This window comes from Typopeltis vanoorti, chromosome 1 (genome assembly GCF_054136105.1).
Source record: "Typopeltis vanoorti isolate ZY-2024b chromosome 1, IOZ_Tvanoo_1.0, whole genome shotgun sequence".
NCBI lineage: Eukaryota > Metazoa > Arthropoda > Arachnida > Uropygi > Thelyphonidae > Typopeltis > Typopeltis vanoorti.
The window spans coordinates 73,948,513-73,976,383 of record NC_143549.1 but is presented as its reverse complement, the minus strand read 5'-3'; the positions used below and the strand labels follow the sequence as shown (position 1 = coordinate 73,976,383).

Genomic DNA, 27,871 nt, shown 5'->3' with positions numbered 1-27,871 from the left:
ACTGCCGACATTAATGCTTTAATTATTGAGAATGTAACCCCCCCCCCACAATTGAATATTGCCGGCCTGGTTGGCCGAGTGGTTAGCGTATCCGCTCTCCAGCCAAAAGGCTGCGGGTTCAAATCCCGCCGTGGGCATGGATGTTTGTGATTGTCTGTGAAAATAGTGATGGGAGTCGGAGGTAGATGGCGCTGGTGTAGATGATGACGGTAGTTGAGAGCTGTAGAGCAGATGTCCTCCCTCGATGAGCCTTTGGACTCCTCGAGGTGTTATGTAATAATAATATATCATAACAGCAACAATATCACTAATTATTAAAAACAGTGTCATTAAGATGGTCACTTCTGAATTGCCGGCAACCTCCTACTTCATCTCTGGACCCTCTCCCCTCCCCTTGTGAATCCCGCCAATAAAAGGTTGCCAGCTGCGCGATACTAATGCCTTAGTACCGTAAGTGGCCTAACAGTTAGACAACCAGAAAGTCTACTCTAGAGCCAAATATGATACTTTTTCAAGTCACTTCCAACCTCTAATAAGCAGGACAATAAAATTCATCTATCATCTAAAGACATTCAGAGATATCCATCATGCCCAAGAAGGATTCAAGCCCACCGCAATTGTTTGAAAGCGGATTATGCTATTCACTTGGCTAAAGAGGCCAGTTGTTAATAAAAAATAAATAAATAAATAATAATAATAATTTAATTCCGTTTGTTTTTATTTATTTATTTAGTATTAATTTTGTGACAATAGATGGAAGCCTGATATTTTGCGTGGTATTTTTCATACGTTCAGCATTGTATTTGAAATATCCCTTTATTATATTTCGTCCCTCATTAGGAGAGTTCAACCAGTCCTAAGGGATGGATGAGAAACGGGGGGGGGGTAAACCCATCCGAATAAATAACATTATACTTCATGAATAACTGATCATATCAGCAAATTTGATGCAATATTGGGGATTACAGTATTAACTTCTGAAATCCTGAGTTCGCTTATAAACGTAAGGGCTATAAAATTTGGCATGCTGTAACTCTAAGTTGAATGTCATTCATCCTTCTCTTTTATTCGAGATTTGTTTTATTTTATTTTAATGAAAAGACAGTAGGTAGTTTTTTTATATAAGCTTCTGGGTCAGACTGTAGGACGTTTGTTACAAGGTATATATTTATATTTATATTTGTATTTGCAGTTGCAATCCTACAAACTTTTATGAATCCATCAATAAAAAAGTCAATTTTTTAAATATTTAATTTTAAACGCAATGCATCGAATAAACATGCAACGGTCGCTCAAGCGACCTTCAGATCCATCACTCACTAATGGCGGAATACTTGCTTTTGTATTGGCCTGTTTAAAAAGACGCGTTGCGATCTAATGCATTTTATGGTTTCATTACTATGGAGAACTGTTTCTCAATTGTTAAGTGTTCTTTGTAGGAAGCCGAAAGCCGCGATATTTGTTGAACTGCATATGCAAAACGACTGCGAAAGAGTTCTCTATGCATTCATAAAAAATCGAAACGCGTCTTTTAAACCAATGTGCAAATATGACGTACCGAAGTTCGTGCGTGATTGACTGCAAGGTCGTACAGCAATAACTTCCTTTTACTTGCGGATACAGAAGTACACGATGGTGCATTGATCATAACTTGAGAACTTTTTTTTTTTTTATCTGTATTGTTTGCCTGTTTTTATCTGCGTATTGTGGTTAGCGAGCTTCGCTAGGCCACAGTAGATTCATTGTTCTTATATCTCTATGGTGCTCTCTCTCTCTCTCTCTCAGTAATAATAATAATAATTTTAATTAATCAATCAAGTATTATTATTCATGCAGACTATTTTCATTATATCCATATGTATATTGTTTATATTGTATGCAGGTATGTATGTACAATGAAAATTTAGATAAGTTGAAATATTTGTAGTTGAAATTCTGCACTGTATTTTTATTTATGGTTATATATATATATATATATATATATATATATATATATATATATATATATATATATATATATATATATATATATATATATATATATATTGTGTTTATATATATATTTTTTTTTTAATTGATTTTTTAAAGTAAGTGTCTCAACATGCATTCTTTAAGAATATCGAAGCATGTGTTAAGCTTATCTTCTGATTTATTGTTAAGGGTTTTCACTACTGCGTTAACAATATATCCAAGATATACCCTTCTATCAGAATGAAGAACAGGCACGTACGTACACAATCACTAACTCACAAAGATTTATCCATATTCTTAAAATAAACAAATAAATAAAAAAATTATAATATAGTGGGTAGCCCATATCACAAAGGGGATTAAACATTTAATAACTTTTTTATTTCTTCATATTTTTATTCTTTTTGGGTTATAACGAAACACAGAACTTGTTTTTTTTTATTAGTTATGAAAAACCACATCACGTAAATGCCTTTCGTTTTCGATTTTCACAAAGACGGACCCTTTCTATGGCATGTTCCACGACAGCTATTAATGTTTCTTGGCTACAACTCTCTAATTTCTGCTCGAATGTTTTCCTTTCGGATGTTGGATTCTCTGCGGGGGGGAGGGGGGGGGGCTTGTTCACGTACAACTTTTCCTTCAAGTAAACCCATATGAAGTCGGATGCCGTCAGCTCTGGAGAACGTGATGGCCAATTAATCAAAGATCTCTGAATCATTCGCTCTTTGCGTCAGAATAATCGAATGCCGATTTATAAAATGAAACTGCACGATTTTGGTTAGTTGTTGGGTCGTAAACTTTTCTGTGATTAATTTCTCAAGTGAAAAAATATAATGCCAAAATTAATAATCAGAAAAGTTATTCACATGTTAAATCCCTTCGTGACTTATGGGCTACGCTGTATAAGTTTTTTCTTCTTCGTTTTCTTTCTTTACTTTCCAAGGAGTTCACATGTATTTAACTCTGGAATATTAAAACTTCCGGAGCCTTTCAGCATAGCTGTTTAGCTGTTAGGATTTTTGTTTTTCGGTTCCAGTGCGAATAAATCTAGTATCATGTCTTTGCTTCCAAAAGATCAGTGTTATCTTTTTATATTGTAGTGCGTCGCTACTAATAACATTTTTTTTTCTCACATAGTGCCTTCTTAATAAGTGCTTTTATGAATGTAGGAGCAAAGTTTCTTCAGTGTATAGTTGGCTTGCTATTATCCAGATTATGCTCTGTAGTTGTTTATATAGTCCAAATCAACATCACATCAATTTAAAACGTATTGTTTTAAATACGTATATGTGTAATAGTAGTCGTTTTACTAATGTGTGTATATCAGTTGCCTTGGCAGGCCGTTGTCGGATTGTTAGGTGTGTTAACTGCTGGCTCATTGGAGGGCGATTGCGATTAGGCATTGGAGTTTTAATTCTGGAGGCGAAAATTTGATTCCCGATCCGGAGAGTGACTATTTTGAGTTATTGATTGATTGATTACGATTATGATCTTGCTTGAGTGATCCCATGGTAATTTGAGTACAGACGTGTTTCTCAGCGCTCGAGTTATTACATAAAGTTTTGAGATTTAATACTGATGATTAGAGATCGAGACTCTCGATAAGGCGTTCGTGCTCGATCAGCAGAGCAGGTAAGACTTTTTAGTTTCTGTTTCGTTTTCGTAAGCCTAGCCATGCACAAATCTTTCGACGATCTCAATTTTCAGGAACTTTTGACGCTATTCAGGGATTTAGGCAACTTGCTACATAAAAAATGGCCAGATAAAATCGGAGCACACCAGATCCTTGAAGTGGAGACAGAGGATACCCATCCCTCTGAACTTCCTCACCCTTCACATGACAACGCCAGCGAGCCAGCAATAACAACTGAAGACATCTCTCTTTCCAACTCCAGTGGCTTTCAGGAGGTCAGACGGAAAAAGAGAAAGAAAAAATCCCATGCAGCAGATCCTGAAATAATACCTCAGACGTTGGAATCCACAGCTGCAATGGACACATCAGCACTAGCTGATGAAAGAACAGAGACAGATACATTGACACAGCCCAAAGAGAAGATTCCACCAGTAATCTTGAGAGCTAAAGAAAACTGGTCGTCACTTGCAGAGATGATGAAGAACAATAACATCAAGTTCTCATCAGCTAAAAACACCGACGATGGAGTCCGCATACAACCTCAAGGAGCAACGGACTACCGCCAGCTCACCAGACTTATGGATGAACAGAATGTCCCATATCACACATATCAACTGAAAAGTGAAAAAAAACCTTAAGGTAGTCATCAGAGGTCTGGCAGAAACCATAACAGCTGATGAAATAGCTACTGACCTCAGATCACAAGGTCTTGAACCAATTAAATCTCGCACATGTACCGCGCAGACAAGCGCCCCATGCCTCTGGTCTTAGTGGAGATCAGTAAAGATCAGAGAGAAATTTACGACCTTACTATAGTCTGCAACTTAGTCATCAAGACCGAACCACTCAGAAGAAAGGCATCCGCCGGTCAGTGCCACCGCTGCCAAAAATTTGGGCATGCACAAAAGTTATGTAAAGCAGATTACAAGTGCGTAAAGTGTGGTGACAGCCATCCCTCGCACACTTGCACAAAATCACGGTCTACACCTGCTAAATGTGCGAATTGTGGCGGCCCCCATCCATCCAATTATAAAGGCTGCTCAATTCACCCTTCTAACCTACGGAAGACAAGAGCGGCGTTGGCTCCGCCCACTCAGATTCAAACCACGAAACCTTCGCCGGAAGTCACAGTGCGGAGTGTTCCCGCCGATAAAACATACGCTTCTGCGGTCTCTCCGCGGATTTTACCCGTAGCCTCGACAGCTTACAGCGAAAACTCTACACTAATTCTTGCTGCCTCACTAGGGAAGATGCTAATGGCCTTTAGCAACATGAACTCCAGCCAAGCCGACACTAAGAAATTCCTCAGGAATACTCAAGTCATCTTCTCCATGATCAACAAATGACATGCTCTCCTGCATCTCGATGCTGATATCCCAGATATTTCCACATTGCTTCGTAACACTACAGCTACTTTTTCACCTAAGCAGCTTTTCATTCCAAGCAACTCATTCAGGAGTTTTCTAAGTGCCCGAAAGCTGCACTGCCTTTCGGCTCAGGCGCTTCCGCATTGCCCTAAACAGGGTGAGCCAAGTGCTCGCTAACCTCTAATATAAGTCTATTTCATAGCGATGAAGGGATCAAAATCCATGGGATTGATATCCATCAAGCCACAGAAGTTATCAGTTATCGGCTCATTGGATTTCTTGACTTTGTCATATCGGAGTTTAAGTGATGTGATTTATGATAAGTTTACGATGACTAGTTTACTGTTTGCTTCGTAGTACTTACTTCCTTGTGAATGGACACTATAACCGTGTCGTTTACAGAGTGGACGATTTTACCTGTAGGAGATAGCTAGTTTTCGACAATATTGACTCAAGTAGGGGCAGCTCGTGCACAGGCACTGCGGAACTGCAGCACCCCCCCCCCAGTTTTCCTCGATATATAAATATATTTATTAATTTTTTTTATATTTACTTGTAATATTTAATTTTATCATCAACAATCCTATTCAATTCTCTTATTTTGTATAAAAATAATAAAAGTCCATCTTGTAGCACTTAGGAGGGCGAAGCACGCTAGCAGCACTGTGTTTACCAAAGTGTCATATTGCTACTGATATGCGCGCAAGTATATGCACGTCATAGTGAGATGCGAGCTGTTAGCGTAATGTGGCTGTTCGTCGCGCAGTTCCACTGTTGCTTATATGCAGTTTACGCCAGTAGTAGAGTTTTCGTAGTGCTTATCGTGTTTACTCCGTCTCTTTAAATATTTGGACATTACAATTAAAGGATTCAATTGTAATGTCCAAAAATTGTAAATCCATTCCTTTAATTACAATTAAAGGAATTGATTTTATTTTTAAGTAATTTTGAATTATACTGAACTGTATAATTTTATCGATAATAAACAATTTTTTTTCATATTTAATTTTTTTTTTAAATTTTTACCATAATTTTGATATTTTATCCAAACACGTATACACTGTACTTACAGTGTGCATGTATATTTCGAAAGTTGCAGCACCCCCCACGATTTCAAGCCACGAGCCACCAGTGGACTCCAGTAACGGCAACTAAGGAGATCAGATTTTGTCTGTCATCGTGCAAGATGAAAATAAACTCCGTTCGCGTGTAGCTTAAATGCGGTGATTCGAGAACACAGCTGTCATATTCAGGTAGTATTAGGTCTACTTGACTATCCCTGTCAATTTTAGTAATATGCGCTGCGAGTTTTGATTTGTACAAGCTGTTTTTGTTGTTTGTTTAATGCGCTACAACATGTTCTGACAGAACGGTGTTAACTACTCGGATTAAATGTTGGCATATTTGTCTTCGAATACGCTCAAATCTTTGGTATCAGATGACGTCAAGGATGTGACCAATCTCATACGATAATCTCCTAAAATTCTTCAAAGGCAGATAAACTGGCCAGAACATTGTTTCAACAGTAATTCAAAACAGTCAGCAATCCATTATGATGGTATGGTAGTGGTGCCCAAACTTTTTCGGTTCACGGTGTCCTTAGTGTATAAAGGATTTTTCCACGGAGTCCAAACTCAGAAAATAGGCCTACCTAACAAAAGCGAAACAGTTAGTGATTTGTGCAGTGTCCGTTAGATGTCCTTCCTATCATTGCATCAACACATCGATGGCCCGATTCTAAAACCACTTGGGCTGTGTCATTTCGGTGAAAATATTGGAATATTTCGTGGCGCACAGTTTGGGACCCAAAGGTTTATAGATTACTTCTTCAGTTTGATGAGCGGTACGACATTGGAACACGCAGATTAAATAGCGAATAAAACATATATATATATATATATTTATATATATATATATATAAAAAAACTTTTATAATTCTAGAAACAGAACTGCAGTAAAATTGGGCATGCTCTCTCTTGCATACTAACACAGCGTCCACGATGATGATGATCAATGCTTTGCGATTAGTTAAAGATTTAACAAAAATTTTAATCAGAACTGGTTTGATGGGAAGTGGAATGGAAGAAACCCGTTTTCATTTATTAGGGGATTTCGGATCTGTCTGTTGTAAACTTTTATTTTATAAGAAAGCGATTTATATAAAAAAAACAGCATTAGAAAAACTCTCGAATTTATTGTCATTATTATTATTATTATTTTGCCTCAGATGCCAGAGGCATAGCACTATCCTCTGGGTACGTTGAGATTTCATCAGCCATTTCATTATCTACTTCCATTTTGAAAACCGTCTTCTTTAAAGTCATACTGAGTCCTGAACTGTCGGCTCTTAGATCCAGAACTCAGTATTATCAGTATAGCAAGGGCTCTTGTCAAATGTTGATCGTGTCATTTTTTATGAAGGACGACTTAATATCGAAATCGTTTGTATCCCATGAAAACTGCCACTAGTTAATTGTGGTTTTAGGATTCTAATAAACGTGTTCTCCATTTAATCGCTACAGTGGTCACTGTAATGTCAAGTATTTGTTTGTTTTACTAATGAATAATGTAGATATAATTATAACTTGTGAAATGAAACAGTAATTCCACAAACAAAGAGTTTATTTCTTTATTTAGGTTTTCAATAATATTTGATTTTTGGTCATTTATTTTTTTTATTATTATGATTCAACTTGCTAAAAACACAAATATCAATGAATTGAAAGGGAAAATACCTTATTGCTAAAGTTAGGCAAAATTATATCTCCCTTACTACCTAAACCAAAACTCGAGCTATTTAAATAGCCAAGGTTTTATTGAAATCGCCAGTGTGTGTGCGTGAGGTAGTTTCTGTGCTGTTCGTGTTTTGTATCTGCACATTTGGTTTATAGAGGATACGTAAATCCATTACAAATTACAATCACAACTAAATCGTAAGTTGCTTAATATTTCAAATAGCTTAGTTGTTTGTTAAATGAAAATTTGTACCATATTTTAAATTTTTATACTCTAAAGGAAGAAGACCCCCCCCCACACACACACACCAAAAAAAAAAAAAACATTGTTATCTGACACGAAGTTTATAGTAGCAAAATGATATGAGTTCGTAGTGTCTACTGTTGCTTCCACCACGTCTTTCGTCTTTTAAACCATTAATAAATTTATGACATTTAGTGTAAGAGTTACTTATGTGAAACGGCCTATTTAATGCTGTCAGTTATTATACTATTAAATGTTCCTCAGGCATCATGCTAAAGAGCGAATTATACAAGAGACCAACACACGTCAAGCTTATCGGAAAACTATACATGAAATTTCTCGTCTGCTTAAAATATTTCATACTTGCTGAATTTTGATTTTTGTTCACAACATAAATCACGTTTCAAAACTTTTAAACGTTCATTGCAATTTTTAACGTTTCTTTTGCAAAGCAGATTTGCTAGTACGATCCTTCCTTCGTAATTTAATCATCAAAGTTACATTTTTAAGCGCTTTCTTCATAATAAATAGACCGATTTATTTAATACATATTCTCTGAGCTTTCTCGTAAGAAAGCAACACATCTGTGCATTGCGTAAGTTGGGCAATGACATTTTATTTCACACCGGAAGTTGCAGCTGTCAGACAAACTAGGCACGATCTTTTCGTTAGAACAGTGTTGTTGTTGTTGTTTGGAATTAGACTATTTTTTTGGGGAGGAGGGACTGTATTATGTGTTAATTGTGCGTTCTTATGGTCGGTTTGTCTGTTTTTGGGGACATTATTTATCCAGTGTCAACATGTTCCTATTTCTAACACCCTGAAGAAATTACTAACTGGAAGTGTAACCGGATATTTTAGTTGCTTTTGTTTTTACATAATGGATCTGACGTAATGTGGCAACACTTACAGATATAACGTATTAAAATATAAAACAGAAACAAAACTAGATAATATTATTTATTTACCAAAGTGAATATTCCGCTACGTGCCGTTATGAATTTAAAAATAATAATGATAGAAATGGGGGATGCCATGTAAGCAGAAGTCATCTTTTTATCGTTATATATCATTTAGTGTATGTCTTGGAAGTGTCTCGACATTTTACATTTACCAGTGTCGGCTAACACGCTGGCACAATAAAATAAAAAAAAAATTAAAAAAAAAAAAAAAAGAGGTGGATGGGAGGGGGGGAGGTTCTGCGGTTTGAAAAAAACCTTAGGTCTAAAATTTTACCCGAAGCAAATAGAAATACTCAGAAAACATGTCAAGCGGTAGTGACATAGGAAATGGCTCAGTCGATCTCCAAATTTCTTGGCGATTTGAAAAGATATGGTGATAGCTTCCCCTAAGGTACCGCTTTCTAGAACACCCCCAATATCGCAACTACAATGACTCTTTGGTTGTAAAGACCAGGATTGGACTCGGATCCCGTTTATGACGCCAGGAACTTTGAAATAAAATGATTTCGAACTAAAGGCATTTAGTTAGTTTCATACGAAGCTGGAAGGATTCCCTCTCTCTTAAAACTGACAAAACCAATTTGAAAACACATGCAATTGTAGACATAATACACTTAGATAGCTCTTGGCTATAGTTTACTCACTGGAAGCAGCTATATGGTCTCTATATATCTCTGCCTAAAGTTTTATCATTCAAATTTCGTATGTCTAACTTATTTTAATACCCGTTCGTAGTATTGTTCCAGGAACGTAATTTCCATTTATATAATTTTCAATCTGTGTATATTTCTTAAATAGCGAGGCGAGGTAAGATGCTCGGATATGTATATGAGCTTCGTTATTTAATCTTTTGTTAACAAGTTCATTTTCTGTTCCTAAACTCTAATTGTACACCGTACTGATGATCTCCATATCTTGTGCAGTTCTTTGTGTATTCGTTCTCTCTGTTTTTTTCTCTTTCTACCTCCCATCTTTCATTATGCATATAGAATTGACATTTTGCAACGCGAGTATAAAAAATTATTCTGAACTTTGATTCGATTCGATTGTGCCCTTTAGCTGAAAAGATCTGGGTTCGAATTCCTTTTAGGACATGAAGAACCTTTATGAAACTTTTCAGCTGACGGTCATTTAGCCAGTCCCATTATATATATATATATATATATATATATATATATATATATATATATATATATATATATATATATATATATATATATATATATATATATATATATATATATATTGTGTTATATCACCATTCCGTATATCAGCTATAACAAATCGGGAAAAATCATCAAGATTCACTCCTTTAAGAAAGCTTCGATCTTTGGCTTCGTCCAGTAAAACCTAAACGCAACAATTTGAAATATCCAGGTGTGTACCATCTTTGGTGTGGCTGTAATTCCCTATATTATGGACAAACAGAGAAATTTATCGAGCTTCGTAACCAATAACATGTCAGAGATATCACCTATATCACCTATGGTAGAACTATGGCCTTATCCAGTCATGTGCTTAATTCTTCTGATCCAAATGACCATCCACTATACACTCAGTAACCTGGGATAGATCTGAAATTATTTACAAATGCTATGATGAACTTGAAAGAAAAATCTTAGAATGAACAGAAATTGCACTAAACCCTGTTCACCTTAATATCAACCTCAGCCACAACCTTTCTGATTGTTACTAGTCTGCTATTCTGCTTTGGCGGTCTCGAGACCATGTCCTCGTGCACGTGAACAGCAACTCAACTGGTCCGCGAAATCAATTTAATGTGCGCAGTCCGTTAATAATTTAGAACTTTGGTGATATACCAAAGTGATGTTTTCTTTTTTTTTTTTTTTTTTTTTTGTGTGTGTGTGTGTGTGTAAATCTTTTGTGAAACCAGTAGTTCCTTTAAAAATAAATTAGTTACATTCTAATTTGACATTCGGCTATATAGTCATATAAGTGATTTTCCTTAAAACATCTCCAATAGCCATGGAAACCTATTATATGGAATTTCTGGCCTTTATGACAAGGCTATCTACAGAAGTATCAGATTTACAAATGACATTACGGAGGATTGCTCTTATAAACTGGTTAGTGTTCCTAAAACATTTTAAGTTCAACGACATTTTCTTAAAGTTCATATTAAGTATCTGGATCGGAAGAAATCGAAACAGCAGTCGGAACAAAGAACTCTCGGAGATCTTTCATTTTGAATTATTTGGAATTACATGTAATGGAAAAATAACGTGAATAGCTGTTTTTGTTAAGTCTTTTTGACAGTATACAGCAGGGAAGACTGTTGCATAAGTTGGAGTATATAAGATTCGATTATATAGCTTGGATAAGAGGATGGCAGACGGAGGGAAGTGAACGTGCAAGATTTGTTGAGGCCTTTCCTCTGCTAGGCCCCCAGTGTGGGGGCTATCGTTTGTAGCGCTGCAATAACATCACAAAGTATATAAAAAAATGACCAGTGGTTATACACCAAGGATAGGTCGTTGACCCATTTTATTGTCTTTACATTAATATCATTGGGAAGGATTCGACAGGAGGCATACAGCTGTTTACTGATGATGTAGAGATAGGCAGGATAATTGGTAATACGATTGTCATGCAGCCCGAGATGGCATCCTTGAGAGTTGAGAATGAACGTAGTCAAGAAAGGGATGAGAACTAGATTCTTTTTCTTAGAGCAATGCGTGATTAGAATGTATGTCTCTGGAGATGGTGTGAATGAATTCAAGAAAAACAGCTCAAATGTGGTATATAGCCTCCCTCGAAGTATCCTTGGAGATCTCTGGTGATAATAATAATAAATATAAAACTGAATATAACCAATCATAAGCTAGTTTAGTTTCGTAAATAGCATTTTATGGCTATTCATTAGGCACTTTAGAGTCACTTTAGAGTCACTTTTAGGTGCGTTTTGCGAAAATAATAATAATTACTATTATTACGTAACACTTCCAGGGAGTCCATAGACTCATCAATGTATACTACTCGAGGGAGGGCACTTGCTCTATAACTCTGTCTCCGCCACTCAATCCTTCAATTACAACGAACCGCAACAACACCAACGCCATCTACTATCCACCACCACCACTTTCACAAACAATCACAATCATCCATGCCCGCGGCTGGATTCGAACCCGCAGACTTTTGGCTGGAGAGCGGATACGTTAACCACCCGGCCTGGGTCTGGTTATCCAAGTGGTTATGCATCTATAAAAGTCTTTTTAATACAGCACGGCATAACTCGCTCGGCATTTTTTATTTATTTATTGTATTTTATTTGCAAGTATCACTTTGTCGCGGACATCAGGATAGTACTCGCGAAAACAAGAAATATCGACAATCAAAAATTATATCCTGAAGAATTTCACCCTGTATTTCTTTGTACAAAGTTCTGAAAGGAGCTAAGCTTATTTGTCATAAAAGCCTAATACTATTATTACATGACACCTCAAGGGGTTCAATGACTCATCGTGCAAGGGTATATTACTCCTCTCTCTGCTTAATCCAACTATATACAATGGCCCACCAACAGTATTTTTTGTCTGTAAAGTGTGTTCTCACGGCTGATTTGCCTGTGTGTGGAATGAAAAATCCGAGTTTCCGGGATAAAAAAAAAAAAAAAAAAAAAAAAAAAAAAAACACTGCTACTGCCGTATGGGATCGACTAACTCACCTTCAATTGAAAAAGCGTATATTAAGATTATTTTCCAATCGAGGACGCATAGTTCCATCGTTTTCTTCATTTCTTTAATAATATGGTGATTTTCGTTGTTAGATGTTCAATACTGATTGATAAATGATTCTTATTTCTCCTCTCTCATAATCTAATTTTTATTTGAAAATAATTTCAAAATAAGATATATTTTCTAGTGCTGGTAGCATTTATTTTGTTATAATTGGACCGATTTTATTCTCTAAGAAATCGCAAATTATAAAGATTGTGTGAAGTAATTTCTGTTATTAATTCAGTCAGTCCCAGTTCAGCACTGAAAAATGATTCATTTTATTAAAAACGAATTATAACATACAGTTGTAGCCACACACACACACAATGGGGGGGGGGGATCTGAAAATTTTTTATAAACACCTACAACAAAAATGATATTAAAGCAATTGATATAACCATAAGAATGAACATACTAGTAGCAGAGTTATGAAGGTAACTTACATTCTTATATCCTCGTATTTTCTTTCTTGTGGTTATATCAGTTGCTTTAATATCATTTTTGTTCTAGGTTTCTAGGTGTTTATCAGAACCCCTCCCTCGTGTGTGTGTGTGTGTGTGTGTGTGTGTGTGTGTGTGTGTGTGTGTGTGTGTGTGTGTGTGTGTGTGTGTGTATAATATATATATATATATATAAATATATATATATATATAAATATATATATATATATATAAATATATATATATATATGATGAAGGCCGTCAACATGAGATAAACTGGACAACAACCACAAACCTTCATATATGCCGTAACGAGGTGGAGCGACGCATAGTCGAGTCTAAGGAAACTGTTATGGACTCTCATCACATAAATAATAACCTCAGCTATAATCTACCGGACTCTTTCAGCTCTGCTATGCGATATTGGCACACGCGTGAAATCAGACGCACGCAGCTGCTTAACAATAGAACTTCAACACGGACTGTAGCTACAGTTCAAAGCTAACTGATTTTATAATAGTCGTTTTATAGTGATACGATGTTTCTTATAGTGTTTACTTGCTTTCTATGTTCCCACGCCTGAAAAAGTCGGACAATCCGACGAAACATGTTGCGTTTTTTAATAAATTTAATTGTTATTCTAGTCTCGGTTATAATCAGTATATATAAATATGAATATATATATGTATATATTTGTTCTAGGTGTTTACAAAGTTAGCTCTCTCAAGATAAGATATTTGACACTATATTAAACTTTTGATCTCTCTCTCTCTCTCTCTCTCTCTCTCTCTCTCTCTCTCTCTCTCTCACACACACACACACGTTCATATATAATGAAACGGTGACATGGTCATCAGTCAGTTGAAATGCGACCTCAATGCCATATGCATACGTGTATATGCAGACTTTTTTTTTTTTTTTACTCATCATCATCATCTTGGTGGAGACATTTGTCACAGCTTACTAGTATTATAAATATTATTACATCACACTTCCATGGAGTGCCAAGACTTTCGGGGGGAGTCATCGTAGACTACATAACACTATCCATCCATCTTTCCAAATATTGTATAATTAACATACCATATTTTGGGCTACTATCAATAACCAAATTTTGTTCCTTCTATTATTTAGCATAATGTCTATTAATACCGAGACGATATAGCATATCTGGCGAGGACACCAGGTTTGGAGTTCCACACCAAACACAACTCTGGAGATAAAAATGGATTTGAAAATGAGTCAAGATTAAATGTAAACTAAGCAAATGCACAATGCTTAAGAAAACAATTTTGCCATAACCCCGCAAACAGACTAATCGACTGGAGAATACGCGCCACTCTGGTTTGCAAAGTGGATAGTGTCCATTTGGCCAACTCTCCAACCAGCAGGTCGAAGCTTTGAATTCCACTATGGGCTTGTATGTTTGTGAATGTCTTTAAGTAGCAGATGATTTTCATCTCCCGGTATGAGACTACCATTCGGCCGAGGCCCGAAGGATTGAAAACACTATGCTTTTGTTTTTAAGCAAGGATAATTTAACCTGTAGTCCACCCACAGTACCGTAGATCTGTTACCTTTCGTGGGTGGAATTCATATTAAAAAAATAATAATAAATACATCACAGATAAAGTGACTTCGTAGTCCGGCTGTGTTCTAACCATCCAAACCTAACTGGAGGTGAAGAGTAATTTAATCAATTTTAGTTTATTACAAAACTAATCTCATTAAACTATAAAACAAACTTTTTTATTTTATTTTTTTATTTTATTTTGATAGCAGAGAACAGTAACGTTTTAACATTATCACTTAACATTTCTCCATTCTCTGTCAAGTTATTCTAACATAATTTTAATCTCTCTCTCTCTCTCTGCGCTTTTTTTTTTTTGTTCGCATATTTTTTAAAAGAGGCATCTACGTAATTTAAAAAAGAGCAAATAAATTCTTGGTATCGTAACTATTGTCTCTGTTAATTTCTGAATACAATTTACGATTTTTATTAATTTCCACTGATGTTAAAAGATGTGATCAACCATCACTTTAAAATGACGTTTGTTATTTTTAACAAAGTTAGCTATTTCAAGATAAGATATTTGACACCACATTAAACTTTGGAGTAAATATCTGCGTTGTTATCTTTACTACGAAATCTTCAGCATTCTGCGATTAAGACATAAAACGATGTCGCATTTATTAGGTATCAGTGCTGCATAATTATTATTCTTTAGAGCGCGTTCTATTTCTTTCTTTCTTTTTTTTTTTTTTTTTCATTCCTACTTTAGTTTCTTATGTGGTTGCTGGTCAGGAGAGCCACTATGACTTGCAACATCACCGACGCCAGTCAGTTTTGGTTTCGATTTGTAACACCTGCAAGGACGAACGTCTAGAAGGGGAAATCCCGCTGTGAGATAGCAGCGTAAGCAAAAAAAAAAAAAAAAAAAAAAAAAAAAAAAAGATAAACATGTTGCGCAAGTTGAAAGACAATTACCGCTGCATGAAGTGTATTGGGAACAGGAGAAGGGGAAACACCCTCGAGTAATCTTGAAATCCCACACAATCTATCCAAGGCTAATTTTGTAAGCGTTGCAAACAATAAAATATTGTTTGCAATCCATATATTAACCGAGGTCTGAAGGATTGAAAACACTATGCTTTTGTTTTTAAGCAAGGATAATTTAACCATTAATTTAACCTCTGTTGGCTATTACGAGTCGTCTACTTCGAAAATAAAATGAGATTAGCCAGTTAAAAATTTTTGTCGTCATGAATATGGATCGAAGAAGTGACATAATTATAATAATGCCATGCAGTGTTTTATTTTCGAAGTAGGAGACTTTTAATAGCCAACGATAATGGTTCATAAATGGATTGCAAACAATATTTTTATATGAATACAGTTTTTAGAGGCGTTCTAATCCATAGCGATAAATGTGACAGAATTCCTAGGTATAAATGTCTGCTGCTGCTAGGTAAGTACTAGTTGTAATTTCTGTGTATATCATAATTAAGCCCGCTTGAAAAATTATTGCTGTATGATGTAATGCGATGCAGACTTTGCTGTGTTAGTGGGACGGATTTAAATCATTGATCCTTATGCGCAAATTTTCGATACGCTTTTCTTTTCTATTTTTTTTTTCAAATATAATATTATACGTTATTTATTTATATGGCTCCCACAAACGAAAGGTTATAATCCATAGTACATTCGTACAGTGGGTGGGCTAAGAGTTTTATTTATTTTTTAATATTTCATTTATATTTTTCATTAAAAATAATAAATAAGAATTATTTATTGGTTCTTATATATTGGTTGAAGAGCTTCCGTAGCTCACTCAGTATAGACGATCGGAAAGACCTGGGTTCGATCCCCGTGAGTGACATGAGGAAGTCACCGGTCTCTTTCGACTGAAGGTGAGTTTACCAGTCTCATACGGGGGGTAGTGGTTTTTTTCTCCCAGAAACGCGGGTTTTTCGTCTCTCAAAATAGACGCAGTTTACAGACAAGAATACTTAAGAGGCATAGGGGTAACTGCCTTATCCTTGTATATTATAATAATATTATTATTATTATTATATAATTATAACAAATCAAAATTATTGCATTATACCTGCATTATTATTATTATTTATTTATTTATTTTTATTCTTGAAAAAAACGAACATTTTCCGCGCCAGGCAATTCCTATGTAATATGTGAATTTGTACATATTTTCTGTGTCTAAATATTTACTATCACAGACCTGTAAATATTGTCACGTGGACAGTTTGCAGACCGATAGGTCCAAAGGTGTCCGTAGAAGTGTGTAATAGATGTCTATGGGGGGGGGGGGGAGAGGAGCAGCAGGTGAAGGATGAGAGGAATCAATTTTTTTTTAAACATAGCTTGTTAGTGTATTTTGTTAGTTTTCGTTATAGGTCACATTTCTAGGGTTGTAATCGTCAATCGAAGATATTTGTTTGCACTGTTTCTTCTATGAATATGGGATAAATACCGCACGCTTCTGACAAGGACAAGAATGTTCATGCACAAATACAGTATGTGTCTTAAAACAGATTAATGAAAAAAGCTGAATATTTGCCAGCCTGTTTGACCGAGTGGTTAGCGTATTCGTTCTGCAATCAACAGGCTCCGAAGTAACTTGAAAAAGTTCAGTCTTTGAATTACAGATGTCAAGAAATTATATACTTGGTTTAATCCTTTATCCAAGTGTAAAGCAAACAAAGTTTGCACCTGAAGTATTTTCAGGACTGGGATAACTCGTATATAGACGGCCAATGTCTTCATATCACTTGCCGTAGTATCCCATAATGCAAAGCACATATCCTTACAGTGTTATGCTATGCATTATGGGAAGGGTTACTATCCAGGCCGGTTTCGACTTTTATTGAGGTCTCATCAGTGCGAGCCAGACCCAGAAGAGATAAACAAGATTAAATTAATGCAGAAGCTATATTGTGGTAGTGGTCCTTCCATAATAGCATTTTACACGTCCGAAAGGATGTGTGCTTTGCATTATGGAATATTAAAGCAAGTGATGTGAAGTTATTAGCCTCTATATACGAGTTGCCTAGTTGTGATGTTGCTTCACGTGCAAATTTTTATTTGCTTACACTTGGATAAAGGATAAAACCAAGAATATAACTTCTTGGCATCTTTAATTTATAGTATAACCAAGTTAAAAAAACTTTCTAGTTCCATCTATGTTTTTATGTGAGAGCCACTTAAAAAAAAATCATTTCCAGATGGATTTAGTCTTTAGTTAAACGAAGGGTTACTGTTAATACAATGTTATATGCAGATGATCAGATTATATTACAAGATAATAAAGATGATTTCAAAAATCAGTTTTTGAATTAAGTAAAAGCGTCAGTGAAATCTTTAGATTTCACAACAGAAAACAAAAATTATGGCATTTAAAGGTAAAGATCATATCAAATCAAAAATAGAATATGAAATAATAGAACAAAGAATACAGTTTAATTATTTAGGTAATATTACTGCAAAAATAAATAAATTTGAAAACAATCTGTCGAGCATTCAAAAAAGACCTTGAATATAGAGTGAAGAGCAACCCACCTGCCGTAAATTTTATAATTATGACCATTTCCATTCTTTTATGGTTCAGAAACATGAACTGTTTCAGAAAACGAATATCGAAGTAAAATACAGATAGCTAAAATTATATTTTTAAAACAGTTAACATACGTGCAAAATTTTATCATATAAAAATGAAGATATTAAACGAGAGAAAGAGAGAGATATTTATAGTTTAAATGAAAGGATCGAGGAATATAGACGAGAGAGAGAGAGAGAGAGAGAGAGAGAGAGAGAGAGACTAGTTGCAAGACGGAAAGATTCAATCAAACCAGAACAGGCAAATGCTTAATCTGTAGTGAGAAGAATATATCGAATGGATATGAAAATGGAATATAGTAAATTATAAGTTTTTAAAATAACGTGTAGAGGAAATATGATTGCGTATGTATGTTTTATTTATTTCGCAATTTGATGGTGGTGTAAACACTTTAGTGTCTACTATCTTAAGTTCTCTCTAAGTACAAGATCTGACCATCCTCTTATTTGAATCAATAGGTTCTATTTCCCTCTCTTCTTCTGACAGGGAGTTGGATATCGTGGTGATTTCTTTTACCTGGAGATGCTACAGGTCAAGCGTTAAAACAACAGTGATGCATTTCTTATAGAAATTTGAAATTTTGTACTGTTGACGTAGTGTTTATTCTAGTGTGTTTCCGAAGGAACTGGTGTAAATAGGGTCGTAAGTAATCTACTAAACAACTAGCCAGCTAGCAGTTGCCTAGGAGTGGTGAGTTCGGAGGCGGCAAAAACTATATCTCGACCATAAAAACATCGTTTTATATATATATATATATATATATATATATATATATATATATATATATATATATATATATATATATATATATATATATATATGTGTGTGTGTGTTTTCTTGAATTTAGGGGCGGTAAAATAATGCTGGCCTAGCAGCGCCCACTCATCATTCCCCGTGCAAATAAATTTGCGCTTGGAATGAGTTAATAATAACAATAACAACATTAAGTTTACAACCTTTCTTAAACTTAGTATTGTAGGTGGTTAAGGGTCAGATAATCAGAGATTTTCCTGCTTCAGAGACCAAACGGACTTTCTTGAGGCCTCTAAGAAGCTGGATGGCGATCTCTACTAGTTGATAAAATTCATTTAATCATTGCCCCTCCGTAGATCAGTCGGTATAGGGGAAGCCCTTTGGTCGGAAAGACCTGGGTTTGATTCTCGTCCAAGCCACTCTCATACGAAGGTAGGGTTTTTTTTTTTTCCCACCGGAAACTCGGGTTTTTCGTTCCCCAGAGCAGGCAAAACCGGCTTCGTGAACATATACGGATTTACAGTCAGAAAATGTTAGTGAAAGTGAATTTGTTTGTGTGATTTGAAATAGGCAGTTCGGCTTGTATTGAATCAAGTACTGTTCAGCTACAGACCTTCATTTCCATTTTTTCGTGTATTAACGCAAATATTTGACAGTCACTTTATTATCTATGTATCTCTTTCTTTTTCCCATTGCAACATCCATAGAATATAAACAAATACAGAGAATACTTTTCCTTGAAATATTTTAAAATAATTTTGAATGCATCATATGTGTAAGTACATTATACATTACGTTTAAGTATGCATACGAGATTCAAGGAATGAATCGATAGATTGTTGTTGTTGTTATTATTATTATTAGACATCTGTGAAGTCAAAAGACATCGCGGGAGGTCTCTCTCACCCATACATAGCTTATCATAGCTTGACATGATGCATCAACCGTCTCCTCAGTTATCACACTCTCGGGAAATGCATTCCAGTCACCTACCACTCTCCATGCAAAAAGCCTATTCTCCTCCGCCCATACCTTCCTTCTACAGCTTCCAGGGATGGTCTCCTATTCTCACCGTTCTATGTAAGACCTCATTCACATTAATATGGTAATAAACCCTTAGCAACTTGTATATCTCAATCTTATCCTCGCCTCACATCCATTAGTCTCTGCAAATTGCATTTTCTGAAGTTCTTTTTACTTTAACATTTCAGAGAGCAGAAACTACCTTAGTTATTATGTTATTACTACATTGTAAGGTTGTTGTTGTTGTTTTTTTTCGTTCTATGGAAGATTTATTAACCAATTAACTACCATTAGCCTTGTGCGTAAACTTGCTACCAGTTCCAATATTTTGTTACATTGCCAGTATGATAAGAGATAACTATAACTCGTATACAGACTACCAACTACGAGTTATCTCGTATTCGACAGTGAACGTGTTAAATTATTAAAATAGAATTATGTAATATATTACATTATATATAATGTAATATGCAACTACCCATTCGTTAAAGTCAATCTTTAAACGTTCATTCAGATTATGATTCCTAAGTCTCTTTAAAATTTTAAGGTAGGAAAATCCTTCTATTGACGTATGAGACCTGACTAACTTGCCCTCACTTGAAAATCTCTAGGTTCTTTGCGTCTTAGATGAGAAATTTCAAGTCAGGTCTTCCCATGATGTCCTTGTGACTGCGGTACATATTTGTTACAACTCGTAATAGGGAAAAAAAACAAAAAAAAAAAAAAACCCTGAATATTCAAGTTTGCAACGTTTTATTGGCTTTCCGATTCGAACTTTAGTTATGTTACATTTCTACAAGGGAACCTTCAGGAATTCTCAGGACGCGTGCACACTGCGCATATAAATAAATTTAGTCCAAATTTTGGTTTTTCCTTTAGTTTTGATTTATTTATTTCTAATGTATATATATATATATATATATATATATATATATATATATATATATATATATATATATAAAACTTTTTTTTACCAGTTTTGGTATCAGATAATTTCGTTATCGATATTTAAACCCGATTAATAATCTTATTTTAGATTAATATGTGTGTTAGCTATTTTTTTTCCTAATAAGTATGAAGAAATAGACCAAATAAAAAGAAAGGAATTAAGCAGAAAATTTTTTTTAATTTTTATTGTCATTCATTCCTTTTAATAGAAATTACTGAACATTTCAGATATTTGTGTGCATATCTTTACATTTTGAATGCACCATTCTAAATCCAGTAGTTTTTTTTTTTTTTTTTTTTATGTCGTTTTGCTTGTTTGTTAAGTCAGAAATATTCTACTGTGTATAAAGCTTCCGTAACGAATGCGGAAGCGGCAGTGTTGTTTATTCGAAGAGACGCGGATTCGGTTCCTTCTTAGTATGGAAGGAGCGTGTATAAAGGCTTTTCTATTCAAGGCGTGCGAATCGATCTCACGCGAAGGTGGAATTAGTTATCCTCACGGACGGCCATACAACACGTGAATTATAAACACTATCCATTCTCTTAACAATCTTTCTTGCTTTGCGTATTTGCAACTAAGTGATGTGCCTTACATTTTAACATGGAGGCAAATCCAAACCATTACTGTAAAATATAAGGCAACTCACTTAGTTGTAAATACGCAAAGCAACAAAGATTGTTAAGAGAATGGATAGTGTTTATAATTCACGTGTTGTATGGCCGTCCGTGAGGATAACTAATTCCACCTCCGCGTGAGATCGATTCACACGCCTTGAATAGAAAAGCCTTTATAACCGCTCCTTTATACACGATGTGACACACCAATAGTCTGTTAATTGCGTATGCTCTCTGACCTGTTTGTGGGATGAAAACCTGTCACCCCTGTAAACCAGCTAACTAATCTTCAGCTGAGAAACCTTTATAAAGGTTTCAACCTAAGGACAACAAATATCGCATTGTCCACGCGACTGCTCCACTAGTGTTTTCTGCTTGTCATTGTGTTTTGTGCTAGATTTTGAAAGCACGGTTTGTATAAAAAATGTATTCCAAGATTAGACAAATCACTCATACGAAAAGTGTCCAGACTTGATGGTAAATTGAGAATGGTCTAAGGTCAAATTGAGAATAGACTACACACTTACAGACTCCTCTCTTAAAGGAAAAAAAAAAAATTATTATCATCCTAGAAAAAATTATTATCATTGATTCATGTTAGGCCATTTCAACTTTCTAACCCATCGAATTAAGTTTGGTCCACCATTAAAGGTAATAATGGTTATTCTAAATCAAAATCCTGCCATCTACATTTTATAATTCAAAACCAGCACTCATTTTAGGCGTACCAAACACTTCCATCCCGAGCGTAAAATTTTTTCCCTTTCTTAATTAATTAACTAACATAATTTTAGGTTAATTTCTTATTAAATAATCTGTGGATGAAGACCTTTATAAAGGCATTTCAACTGAAGATGAGTTAGCCGGTCGCACACCGCGGCGGAAGTGTTTTACTCCCGAAAACTGGTTTCTCATCCCGCAAAACAGACAAACCGGTCAGAACTGCATACGCAGTTAACAGACATAATATAACACTGGCCCTAGTTGCTTCGATCGTAACTCGAAACAGTTAAACCACAGCCACATTATTGTAGTCTGTGTAGTTTGTTACAGTAAGGAAATAATGTTAGCCTTTCGTTGCTACACAACGGCTTGAATCGCTTTTCCTTAATTGTCAGCGCTGCAGGATAAAAAGAAATAAAAATGGATGCATTTTAAAAGAAACCAATCGATTAAGAACTCACTTACAGAATCGCATGGCATTGAACATGAAATCTCATAGAGAACTGCAGTTTTCAGTTATTGGACTGTCCAATGAAACTGAATTTGATCCAGTAATGGATCAAATTCAGTTTCATTGGACAGTCCAATGTGGACAGTTGTCCAATTGGACAGTCCAAACCGCGCACGCAAACCTTTAATGTCAGTGCAATTTAATGCGTGTAGCGGATTAAAGTTTGATCCTCTCTCTCAAGGATAAAACATTATGTAGATTCAACATTCAAATATTGCTGTGTGTGTGTGTGTGTGTGTGTGTGTGTGTGTGTGTGTGTGTGTGTGTGTGTGTGTGTGTGTGTGTGTGTGTGTGTGCAATATGTATGTATGCAGTGCTGTAACTAAGCAGGCGCAACGGTATACAGGCCCAGGATGAAGGGGTCCTGAAATAGGGTATCAAAAAATAATCAGTATTATATTTTCATTCTCAAATTTTAAATTTTGCCGCCGTGGGAGCCGATTCCGCAACGTTTTTGGTTAAAGTTAAAAATTATCCGATCTGTTTCTATCCTTTTTTAAAAAAAAAGGGGGGGGAAGCAAATGCACAGGGCCCATGAAAAGCTAGTTACGGCACTGTATGTATGTATGTATGTGTATATATATATATACACACACTGGTATCCAAAACCTAAGGACGAACCTATTTCTAAAGATTACAACCACATATTCAGACAAATCAGCTTGTGGCAATTTGTGTGACTGACGATTTCGAGCAGAAAGCGGGTACACATTCAAATTTTCGAATCGCGCGCAAAGGGGTCACCTGGTTATCACTCAACCGGATAAAAAGCAAAAGGCTGCGCTAAGTATTGAGATGAGATGCTCATATTTGCAAGCAGAAGAGGATGAATTCCCTAGCAAGCATGAACAAAGCTGTGGCTGTTTTCAACTTGCATCAATAAATTAGTTCTATTGTTGTTGTTGTACTCTGCATTTGCCATGTGTTCTATGTCCTTCATTTTCATTTAAAGGACATCAAGTAACAAATGGACCTAATTATCATCCCTATTACCACTGAAAATATAGTCACGAAATTTAAAAAATTTAATATGAGCATTAGTTTGGACTCTGTTAGATACCAATTTTAGTGTTTAGTCCTTGTTTTGCTTTCGATAATATATGTGTTTGCGCCTACACGTCACGTGTGAAACGTGTTCAACTTTAGTCCTTTGAAAGTATTCTTAGAACCTTCATAGCTCAAGTAAGAATGACGATGTCCGTTGGTTGGAAAGGTCGGAATTCGAATATCGTCTCCAGGACATGAAGAACTTTTATCGGGACCTTTCTACTTCAACTGATACCGGTTAACTCGCCTTCAGTTGAAGTATAAAAGGTCAATTTTCAAACTCTTTTTTTCTCTATCTTGGAAACTTAGTTTTTCATGTTCCAAGAGAGAGAGAGAGAGAGAGAGAGACAAACTGGTCAGAGAATACTCTGACCAGTTTGTCATAGTATTCAAACGATAGATATACAGACTATGCAGATAGTATTAATCGCTTTATTATCACATTTAATTGGTTTCTACAATGCCAAGGTACGTGGTCCAACAGGTAACGGATAGATGAACCGAGGAAAGTCTCTCTCTTACATAGTTATTATTTCTGTGGGATACTCGGTTTTATTCAGTTCAGAACTCTCTCTATCCCTGTCCACCGCCCCGCTTATAAGCAATACAGTGGTCTCTGGGCGATGAAATTTCTCCCGCCTGTAGACGATCCCCAAACGCCCATGCCCACAACGAGAATCGAACTCGCAGCTAACCTGGCTGGTTAATATCAGAAAAGTAGATTAGCTGCTTTTTAAGGGGAAAAAAAAAAGAATAAAATAAAACGAACCCAAAATCGTCCTATTCCTTGTTCTATTCCTTTAAATTCATCGGTTCTTTTGATGTTCTTTTTCTCTAATTAGGAACTTTCTTCCCTTTCCTTCCCATAACTCGCATCTACTGTATTTTCGTTCCGTTGTTACCAAATTTATATTTTCTAGTATAGGAAATAGCGCGTGCTATTCCCTGTTTAAACAGCGGGTGCAGTCTTGCAGTTAGTGCTTATCGCAAAATGATGTTCTAAAATTAAGCTTCGAGAAAGATCGATTAACTTCGCAATTTTTAACAAGAGACTGTGAAGTGGCACTGCGTATTCTCAAAATTAGCGAAGAGAGTGCAACAACAACAACGAAAAAACATCTAATCTTCTAAAAGTGTAGGGAACGAAATGCAAACAGAACTAATTATGTATACAAAATGGAGAAAATATCACCCAGTCGATTATTGCGTCACTTGAATGATGCTGTGATTATATCTTGACGTTATGTTCCGTGTAGAAAATGAGGTAGTCTTGAACCCAAAACTGATCATTTTCATACTCATTCCATTTTGTAAAAAATGCCAGGTGGTGTCTAATGACTTTTAGTTGAATTAGATGCCGGAATGTGAATCTTACACATTTCTTCCTGTGTTCTTCGTTCCACATTTTTTTCTTAAAAGGGAAAAAAAAAATCATAGTGTGTGATTCTTTCATATCGCAGATTGAAAATCGATTATATATTTAGAATCCTTATGGTGAATCAAACCGACGACATTTGGAAACGGAGGCAAAATGACTCGGCACATTATTATTATAATTATTATTACAGCACATTAACTCTCATGCAGCCGTTATTTACTTATCTTTCGCATGATTTCACAGTTCCGAAAGCATTCATAATAAGATGAGAAAAATAAGTTTCTAACTGCTGTAATGAAAGGGAGAAAAATCTTCCCTAAGGCGTACTGTCTTTCATAAATAGCACAACACTTCGTGAAATATGCAATATTATGCGATATATGAAACCTCTGATGTGCATTTGCCTTTGAGAATAAGGATTTTTTTTCCAAGTTTTTTTATTTATTATTATTATATATTTAATAGCGTTTTTGAAATGTAAAGCTTTTCTAGTCTTTCATTTTCAAGCGTATAATTCACAAATATGTTCACCCAAGGTTTTGATCAATACAATATTTCATTTTTTATCATATTTATTTTATCTTCACGCAATTGCTATTTGTGGTTGTGTTTGGAAAACGGCCGAAGCAATTAAGGCGGTGTGGTCAGTATATTATGTCCGTTAACTGTGTATGTTTTTGCTTGTTTTGTGGGATGAAAATCCAAAGTTTTCAGGAGGCAAACCGTTCCATCCTTTCCCCGTATCAGTTCAGCTTACTCATCTTCAAGTAAAAAATAATAATAATAATAATAAAGTTTTTCACATCCTGCACGAGAAAGACCTGGTTTCGAAAATCAGGCTTTCCAACCAAAGGGTATCGTTGATATTGACTACGAGAGTCAGGGGTGGTAAAATGGTCACGAGTAAGAAATCCACCATCTGCTGCTAAGATCTCGCTGAACAATGAAACAAAGTTTTAAATATTTAGGGGATGGAGGTGTTAACAGAGGGTAGTAGAATTGAGAGAAACCTAAGACGTGTCTTTCACTGGCAAAGGAAGCTTTTTTTTTTTTTTTAATGAGATGTTTATTCTTCTCCAAGATAAATTTGAACTACGGCAATGATTCAAGTACGTTTAGAGTATTGCTTTTTACACAAATGAAACATGAACTTTGTCAAAACAAGACATTAGAAGAACGGAAGCATTTGACTTATGGTATCGGCGGAGAGTACTGAGAAATGAACGGAAAAAGTGACCAAAAAAGAAGTATTCCAACGAGTAAGGGAGGATAGAAACCATTATTAGGATAGTGAATAATAGAAGAGGGAAATAGATAGAGCACATTCTGAGAGTAGATCGCTTTCGCGAAAGGATATTTGAAGGAAAGGTGATGGGTGAGAGATATCGTGTAAGGCCAAGGCAGAAATTTCAGGAACAGGAATTTCTGGATTAGGGGATAATAAATGGTACAGTTACATCCAGATGAAAAGGATGGCAATGAATGTTTCCAAGTCATGGACAACATTTTTTCCATGACTACGTCCTTTAATTACACACATTCGATATGATAAATGAGAGATTTATCTCTCACGACTCCCTCGCGATTTCACTCGTTTTAAAATTTTACCGTGAATGCTATTGCCATGATCCTGTTTTGTCAGCGATTGCAGAATATTGTTGTTGCATGTTCAAGAGCCAGACATATCTGCATTTAAAAAAAAAAAAGGGGGGAAAAAAGCTGTTAATTTTCCGGAAATCCGACCACGCATTGCACAGCAGCATCAGGCCGTTTTAATGTTGGAAAAAAAAAAAAAAAAATCGTTCGCCGCTAAGCAGCAGCCATGACTCGTGGAAGAAATGGATGCAGCCGTTTGGCCAAGTAATGGCATGATTATGTTTAATATAAACGTGTAAAACAGAGCAAAAGTTCGAATCAAAATGTTTATTCTTTAATTCTTCAACTAATGGTAACGATCATTGTTTACGCAACAGTTTTTCCCGTTTTTCCAGTTATTTGCTACTGTTAATTAAAACTTAATATGATCCTACGCCACTTGGTTGAAATGACAGCAATACACCTATTAATCGCTATGACAGCTCATTGCGACACAGATACTATCCTCAAGGACACTGTCGATCTAAGCACTTTTTTTAGGCCTGTAGTGTATTTGAAAATATGGCTTCTATCATTGTTTTAAGGCAATAAAACGTTTATTTATATAAATGCATTATTTATAATGAAATTATATATTTCATTGTAAATAATATAACAATATATTTTAATGGATTCGTTTCAAAACACCTGTGTAAAAGATATATATTAAATATGATGGTTAATTATTTGATCTTAAGTAATAAGTTAATCATCATGATGATTTTCAAATAATGTATAACGTAAGGAAATCTTGTAAAATATTTTGATATTTTACAAGAATCAAAACACTGAAGTACTAATAAGCATGGATTTGAGGCCTCCTCATCAATTTCAGAGTAAAATCTTTAAAATTAAAGGAATTCAAAAAGAAGTAGGAAATTTTAAAGTATAACAGATAAATAGCACACCTGATTGAACCACCCATTCCATCATAGAGAACGTACCCACTAAGGGAAATACTCCTTTTTTAAGGGAAATATTGCTTGTTTACTTGTCATAAAATGATAACGG

The 27,871-nt window shown here is 35.4% G+C and overlaps 1 protein-coding gene across 5 annotated transcripts in view; it reads left to right on the top strand.

The window, feature by feature from the left end:
• LOC150110090 (uncharacterized) overlaps window positions 1-27,871 on the top strand; it is a 232,993-nt gene that overhangs the window by 53,434 nt on the left and 151,688 nt on the right. The window contains exon 1 of one of the 5 annotated variants that reach the window (XM_090391334.1): window positions 15,269-15,289. The exons of 3 other annotated variants lie outside the window; for them this stretch is intronic. The gene's annotated coding sequence lies outside the window, so the exon portion shown is untranslated. Of the gene's footprint in view, window positions 1-15,268; window positions 15,290-15,616; window positions 16,062-27,871 lie in introns of those variants that run through there. One more of the 5 variants, XM_090391315.1, reaches the window with a different exon arrangement.